We start from the raw sequence: 7852 nt of genomic DNA, 5'->3' as shown, positions 1-7852 counted from the left end.
GAGACGCGGAGCAGGGTGGGGGGTGGGGGGGGTGTATCTTCACTCTTCACTCGGCAGGCACATACTGTGGTTCTCTACTGAAGCAGAAAGTCTGCTCACCCCTATCTGAATGGAACGGTACATTTATTGCTATACGAATTAGCTATGGTCTACTGATGGCCGTTAGGCTTTTGAAAAAGAATGCACCGAAATTCAGAAGTGCAGGTGGTTTTGAAATTGCAGTGTAGGTTTCATATGAAAGACCAGTTCCAATTTGGCTCAGACTCTTAAGTAATTGTGAAGGAGGCTGCAGAAGACTAGCAGAGAGAATGCAGCTATTGATAACTGTTTGGACAAGCATAAAAATCAGGTAGAAAGTAAACAACTGGTAAGAAAAATTAAACATACAAGTTAAGAGCTGACAAAAAAAACCCCACCTCGATTAGCAAAATCTGAAGGCAAGAGCCGTTTTTCTTTTTTGTTTTCCCAGAGAAAAATAACTAAGCTTTCCTCTCCATAGACTTCATACAAAAACACCGACACTCACACAAGATTCAGTTCAAACACATCTGTCCCCTAATTTGAGAGTTTTCTTAAATTCTCCACAAATGAGACCTATTTCTGCACAGCAGAGAGAGAGTGAAGCCGTTCAAAACAATTCACAGCTGACACCTGTGAGACAGTAATTTTTAGCAAAGTGCAAATAAAAGGAAGCTATCACCAGTGTACCGATACCGAGCCCTCCTCGAATGCCCAGGGAACAGTCTTCCTGCAGGACGACCACTGACATTTTCCGCACCTCCCGTGGGTTGTATTACCAACAGGTGCAGACGCACCAATGCCCAGCCGCTCAGAGGGAGAATGAAGATGTCACCATCCCTGCTGTGTGACACTTCTCTACTGAAAATATTCATAGGATGAGTTCAGAATAGGCTTGTGTAAGAGAAGGAAAGTTTTGGACCTGGCAGTGGGGAGAGGTGCCTGCTTGTTGGTTTTAAAGCTTACCTTCTTGACTACATCATACTTTAGTTTGGATTAATCGTTTAAAAAAAATGAGAGAAGCTGTGAAAGGGTGAGGAAAGCAGGAAAATATCCTTTGCTTTGAACAAATCCTACAGGTCTGCAACTGCTATCGCTAGCATAACTGACAAAGAGAAAAAAAGAAGCAGGAGCTCAGCAGATCCAGCACCAGACTCCGGTGTCAGCAGCAATCTGCCTTCCAGCCACCAGTAACACAGAAAACAGCAAAAGGAGGGAACCCTCACCCCCCCCACCAGGAACTTAGTGAAATCCATCTTTCTCTCAGAACAGTTCAACAAGAGGGACTTGCATGTAAAAGGGCCTGCAGAAAGAAGCAAATCTCTCAGAAAATTAAGACTGGGCTTTTAGGACAGTCAGAGGAAAGCTGTTTGCAAGGCTTGAGGCACAATCTCCCCAGACAACGCTCGTTTCTGCGTGTTGATAAACACAAAGAGAACCATTAATCTTCCTAATGCTGGTTAAAAATATAAAGACAATCCAACACAAAACCCCACATCATTTAAAAGCCATTTATTACCACAGAAGAGTAGCATGCATTACTAAGATAACTTCCAAAGTTATGATGGATCTTTAAGGGAGAAAAAAGCTGAAGACTAGATCTACAGATCTAGACTAAGCAAGGATGCTGCCAGCAAGGCACTGATACCATCTCATTTCCTACCACTATCCACTTAACTTGATTCATGTGCTAAAAAAACCCCAGAACAACTGAAATTGGAGCTTCTTTGCAAAGCCTTTACCAACTCCTCTGTACTCTGTGGTTATTTTAGGTTTTTAATATTTTGCCCACTCTTTGCAAAGAATGTGCTCTCCAGACTGTCTCCCAATTGGAATGCTACACAAAAAAAAAAAAGACAGTTACTTCACATAGTCAGAAGAACCCAACACAGAGATACTCCTGACAATAATGAAATTCATAGCTTCAGACAATGAGATTCCAACCATCAGTTTAAAATTTGGCTTTCAGCATTTTAAAGCAGCAGCATGCAAAGACTGCAAAACAAGCTGCATCATACACTTTATCAGATTTAACCAATTTACTGCCTGAAGGAGTAGTCCTGCATCCCACCTTCAGCCACACATTTCTCTGCACCCCCTGAACTGACCTTGACATGGTGAACACACATCAGTAACTTCTGAGGGGGGAAAAAGTTAGCTTTGAGCCAGTGTATACTCAGATATAAAAACCCAAGAATACAGAGGGAGAACATAGCATTTGTTCATAACTGTCCATTGTTGTCCTAAATTAAACAATGGAAGTCAAGGCCAAGGACTAACAGTGGAAAACCTCTTCATTCCTTTCTTAGAGTGCCACCAATATTACTCTCATCCTTTCCTAGAAAAGCCTGCTGAGATAACAGCCACCTTCGCAGCACTGTAATTGTATAGTGGTTTGATGCAGCGCCATAATAGCCAACAGCCTATATTAGACGCACCCTGCAAACTCACACTGAAACACACATCTCTTCTTTCTTTAAGGAGTATCCAGGTACTCCAGGCACTTAAAGCAGGACAGAAGTTGCAAACCCTAGCCCTCAAAAGGTGTCCATTTGGAAGGGCCCAAAGAAACAGGCAGTTCCTAGTGACTCCTGGAAGCAGAGTTCTGCAACACTGCACTGAAGACTGCAGCTTAAGAGAACTGGTTTGACAGGGCAGGGAGATTATCTTTAACGCAGGAGTTTGGGGAAAAGAACACATTCTGGAAAAACCCAATAAAACCTGATACTGACCACAAGGACTACAGGAAACAGCAGAATGCCACGAACTGTGATTAAACTGCAAGGCTTTTAGAGCCTGTAGTAGTATCTAACTTACACACACCTTTGAGGATTTCCCTCATTGTTTTAATTCACAAGCTTGTCTACACTGCAACAGAATCATCAGCAGCTGCTCTGCACCAACTCCCCATGCTTGAAACCCACTGGAAATGCAACACAGCTCAACGAAGTGGCAAGGAATGGAATTTTAGCAACATGGATTTTGCCCTAGATCACTGTAAAGCTGCTATCACCTACCACCCAGACATTTTGTAATCTATTTTTAATAGACTTCTTACCTTTAAAGGATTTCAACAATATCTTGATTGCCATTCCAAAACTCAGCCAAGCCAAGAAGGTTCCCCTGCGCATCTAAGCTAATTTTGAACTGTTGGAACCTTTTACTGATATTCCAAACCAGTTTATTTACTACCAATACTGTCACTCACCCGAGCAAAAGTTCTTTGCGCTAGCTTTGGGATCAGTGTATCTGTTATGCCAACTCAGCATTTTCACCAAGAGTTATAGGGAAGTTTTCAGACTTCCAGTTCTATGTTATCCCATTCTCAGCCAGTTTTCATGCATAGAAATAACACCCACTTTGGGCAGAGGGCTGCAGCACCTCCATGTGTAAACTTTAAAAGACATTGTACATCCTTGCCTTGAAAGAAGCAAAGAACTTACCAAAAGCTAGATTAGTAATGAGAACTAAAGACAAGAAAAGCAAAAAAGCCAAAAAGTATTCTGTAAAATATTCACAGTGGTAAGAGCATTAAAGTGAAAAAGAACTGATAACAGAAAGACATTTCAGAAAAAGTTGGAATAAAGTGCTCAGGTGAGGCACATCTCATTGCAACAGGCAGGGTCTTACACATCCGACACAGCAACCTCATGAGGGGGAACGTGCCACTTCAGTTCACCACTTGCATAACAAACAAACAAACTTGAAGTTTCTAGGACAAGTCTTTTAGAAGATACTGCATGAAAGCACTTCACTGATGTTCAAGTAATTTTAGAAGGTAAATATTCAATAATTGATTGAGCCCAGCATTTGTTTTGCATAAGACACCGCCAGCACCCCAGGTTGCACACACCACCTTCGACTCGAGCAGGCTGTAAACTGGGCATGTTCACATTTGATTTTTAAGAGTCTAGGAGTTTCAGTGCAGCTTAACTATGGAGCAAAGACACTTCCAAACAAGATCTTCCATATCTAAGAACATACCTCTCATTCTGAAACCAGATGCCTGGAACAAAAGTTTTGATTCTATGAACAGTGTCCAAATCACTTCATTTCTTCCTGACATAAAATGCACACACACGGTGCTTATTTTAGTATCAGCCTTCTGAAGGGATTTAAGTAACTACACAAGAAGAGAATCACCAGATAAAATTCTGAGCCCCAATACAAGCAAGTTATGCTAGCAGTTCCATCCAGATCATTTCACTAGGGCACTCTCCTGCAAACACACTCTGCTGAAAAGGGGATTTGTATGACAAGAGGCGTGTTACCCTGGAACACAAGCCTCCCACTCCCCAACTCTACCACTCAACACCTTTCCACTGTTAACACATGCAAGCTCAAAGTTTAAGCCAAAAGTCAGTAATAGGGCCAACAAATGTTCAATTAGCAAAAGCTCTGGTCTGGCTTGCATAGCTTTCGCCTGTGTGGGACAGGAGCGGCAGAATAAACACGAGCGATGTTATCACACTGCCACTACAGCACTGTTTTTTTCAGACCTCCTCTTGCATTACAGAAGTTTTCAACAAGCACACTTTCAAAAATGTAGAAAACTGTAATGCAAACTAAAACTAGAATTTTATCCCATTAAAATTCACACATATCTTTATATTACTAGGTATGAATACAAAGCAATATCGAAGTCTACCTCCTTCCAACGTACTTGTATCTAGGCTTCATTCCTGGCTGTTCCACTGACCCAACCTGACCTTTCCCATTTTCAGGGTACACTCTCATTACAGATTTCAGAGTCAGAGCTACTAGACCAGGGGTCTTCCATCAGAAACAGCACATCTTGCTGCTCAGCCATGTTGATAGAAGCATTACTTTACCAATGCAGCATACTCACGGTGTAACGACAATTAAAGAACTCTGATGTGCACATGCACTTCTCCCCACCTTCCTTTTACTCATAGTTGTAAAACCGAGGATGATAGAAGAGTTCACAAAAGCTAAGCAGATCAGGATGTGCAAAGCACTTTCTGGGATAGAATGAATCACACAAAGACAAATTAGTGTGTGCATGATTTCTTTACTGAACTCATAGCTAACACTTTGAAAGCACAGCTTACAGCAGGCAAAAGCTGATGTAAAAACAATTTATACAGGTTACTCTTCAAACTGTCACGCTGGTCTCAATTCAGATAGTTCTAGTATCTCTACAAACTCCTAAATCTACTCCACTTACCCAGCTCTGCATATTGTCAAACTACAAAGCACCACAAATTTTGAAAGTATTTTTATATTACAATCATCCACACGAAGGGATTAACTGAAGCATTAAAAAAAAAATCTTTGTAAATTCAGGACAACAGGAGTCATTTGTCATGCACAGTCTGCAGAGATGCATATTACTTTTAGAGCACTACATTCCTAAGCCTTACCTCCATCACAAATATTTCTCTAAAGCCATGCAGCCATCCCATTCCTCTGAACTACTCGGAACAACATCGCTGGCCCACGATTGTCAGAGAACTCTGTTTGTTCCAGCTTCTGAAAGCCTCAAGTATCCATAACTCTCTGATCCTGCACTCCCAAAGAGCATCACATTGCCTTTCTTGAAAAGACACCAGCTAATAAATCTCTAAACTCAAGCTTCCGGGTTTTTTGTACATTTCCTAATACACAGTCACATTTTTAACTTACAGGATGAGATCTTTTTAAACAGTTTCCAGTTTAGAAAAAAAAAAGGTCAAATCAATCTTTTTTCCCCCTACTTGATTTTTACCAACTGATATTTCTCCATGGGACCAACTTCTTCAGGCAAGCTTTAAAATGCATGATGGGAGACAAAAAAAATCCTACTTTAAGCTTAGTTTCATCAAAGAAAGAAACAACCATCTATCCAGAAATAAAACAAAGCCCACTTGAAAAAAAAAAAAATTAGTCCAAATAGACCCAAGAGTGTTCTCTCAGCAATTCAGTTTTGTCTTGTGTTTCTTCCCATTTTTTTGTTTTTAGTTTAATCATCTGCTGACCACTAGTTTCATCTGTAAGAAATGAGCTTCTCTCCTACTAGCACTAAATACTTTGAAGATCACATTTCAAGACAACTAAATTTAAAAAGCCACGGTTTGCCACACATGCCAACATTTATAACACAAAGCCTTACATTTACTATTTAAAGTTTCTTAACCGCTTATATGAACACAGATGATGATTTTCTTTCAAGGAAAAAGTTAAATACATCACAACTTATCACATTACATAGTCCAGGAACAACACAGGAATCAACAGACTTCAAGACTCTCCAGTTACACCTCTGATATGGCTGCTGAAATTAAAGCATGTCACAAGGCCAACCTGCAGACAAAGGATTTTAAACTCCCTAACGTGAATTTATGTTTGGACAACAGAGACCAGGGAACTAGAGCTGTACCCCTCCCAACATCTAAATAATCTACTGGCTCTTTCATCAAAAGCAGACAGAGTGAGCAGGGTGAACACACAGTTTTTACTATTTAAAAGAAAAAAAAAAAGTTAAAGGCTTGGGACACTCTAGTATAAGCTCCGAGATCAGTTAAGACACTGCTTGAAAGAGGAATCTCTTTAAAAAAGAGAAAACTCAGCTCAAATTTTCTCCTAACCATATCCAAGATGAGCACAGAATTGTCTGAGCTTTACAGAACAAGTACATGATTTCAACAAGTTAGTCAAACACGATATTCCTTTATCAATATGGAACAGGTGCTTGAACTTTACTAGACAGTTCCATTAGAACAGCAGACTAAGAACACAGCAACAAAAAAAAGTACTCTGACCCTCTATGTATCATCAGGCTGAGAACACCTTTGTTAGAAAACTACTTCAAGGCAGAAACAGGTTATCAGCCTTCAAGACACAGAAAGAAAGAAAGAACTGTTTCCCTAATAAGAATCCTAACTATATTAGCAGAACCTTCTGTGAGAAGAAACTTAGCTGTCCAACAAGTGAAAGAAAAGCTGTCCAGAGACACTTCATCAGGTTCACAGCTCACTTAACCAAATCTATATGGCTAGATTTTTTGTTTAAAATTTTGCTAAGTGTAAAGATGGGAACAGAGATGTCAAACACTTTGAATACTCACTGTTTTGTCTCCTAAAAAAAAAACAAAAATGCAATGACACAAACCAAATTTGCCCCAGGATTGTCCAAACCCAGTAACACAAGTGTTAGCACCGGATCTGCACCGGATTCTGTACAAAGAGATGTCTGGGCTCCCCCTTCTTCACCCAACTAGAACCAACTGCGAGACAACCCAGACCTTCAAGGCTATTTCAATTTTTTACTTTTTTAAAAAATAGACTATTTAAACAATTTACAGGAAATGTATCAAAGTAATACATCAGACACACAAGTACCTCTAACAACTGCAGCTTGTTCAGTTTTTGGTATTTGCAGTTTGCTGTTCAAACTGGCTAGCACTTCTCAAACAGTGAGTCAGGGACTCCAAAGGAGGCCAAAGTTTTAAAAACTTCAAACTTACCATCCAGAAATACATTCTCTTAATATTTGTGTTCTAATAAATGTCACATTTTAAGGAAGTTTGAAAACAAAGTAAACAGAAGGTGCTGCAACAAGGGTATCACTATGAAAAACACTCTCAAAGATGTAACCACTGCAAATATGAAAGGACTCATCGGCTTTAATTTAACACAACTCCAGCAAGTCACAGAAAATCGATTTCAAGAATCAGGCACCGCGATCTTTCAGAGAACACAGCCCAAGTTCAGCCTGAAAAGAAAAGCAAGCCATTCCTCCTGTTAGAAAGCCCAGAGGAGCAGCAGAGCACAGTCGGAAGCGCACAGCGCGACTCTGACCCCCCGGTATTTGCGGGTCAGCTCCGCACCTGACC

The sequence above is a fragment of the Pterocles gutturalis genome, unplaced genomic scaffold (genome assembly GCF_000699245.1).
Source record: "Pterocles gutturalis isolate BGI_N339 unplaced genomic scaffold, ASM69924v1 scaffold9656, whole genome shotgun sequence".
Taxonomy (NCBI): Eukaryota; Metazoa; Chordata; class Aves; order Pterocliformes; family Pteroclidae; genus Pterocles; species Pterocles gutturalis.
Note: the sequence above shows the minus strand (reverse complement) of the source record.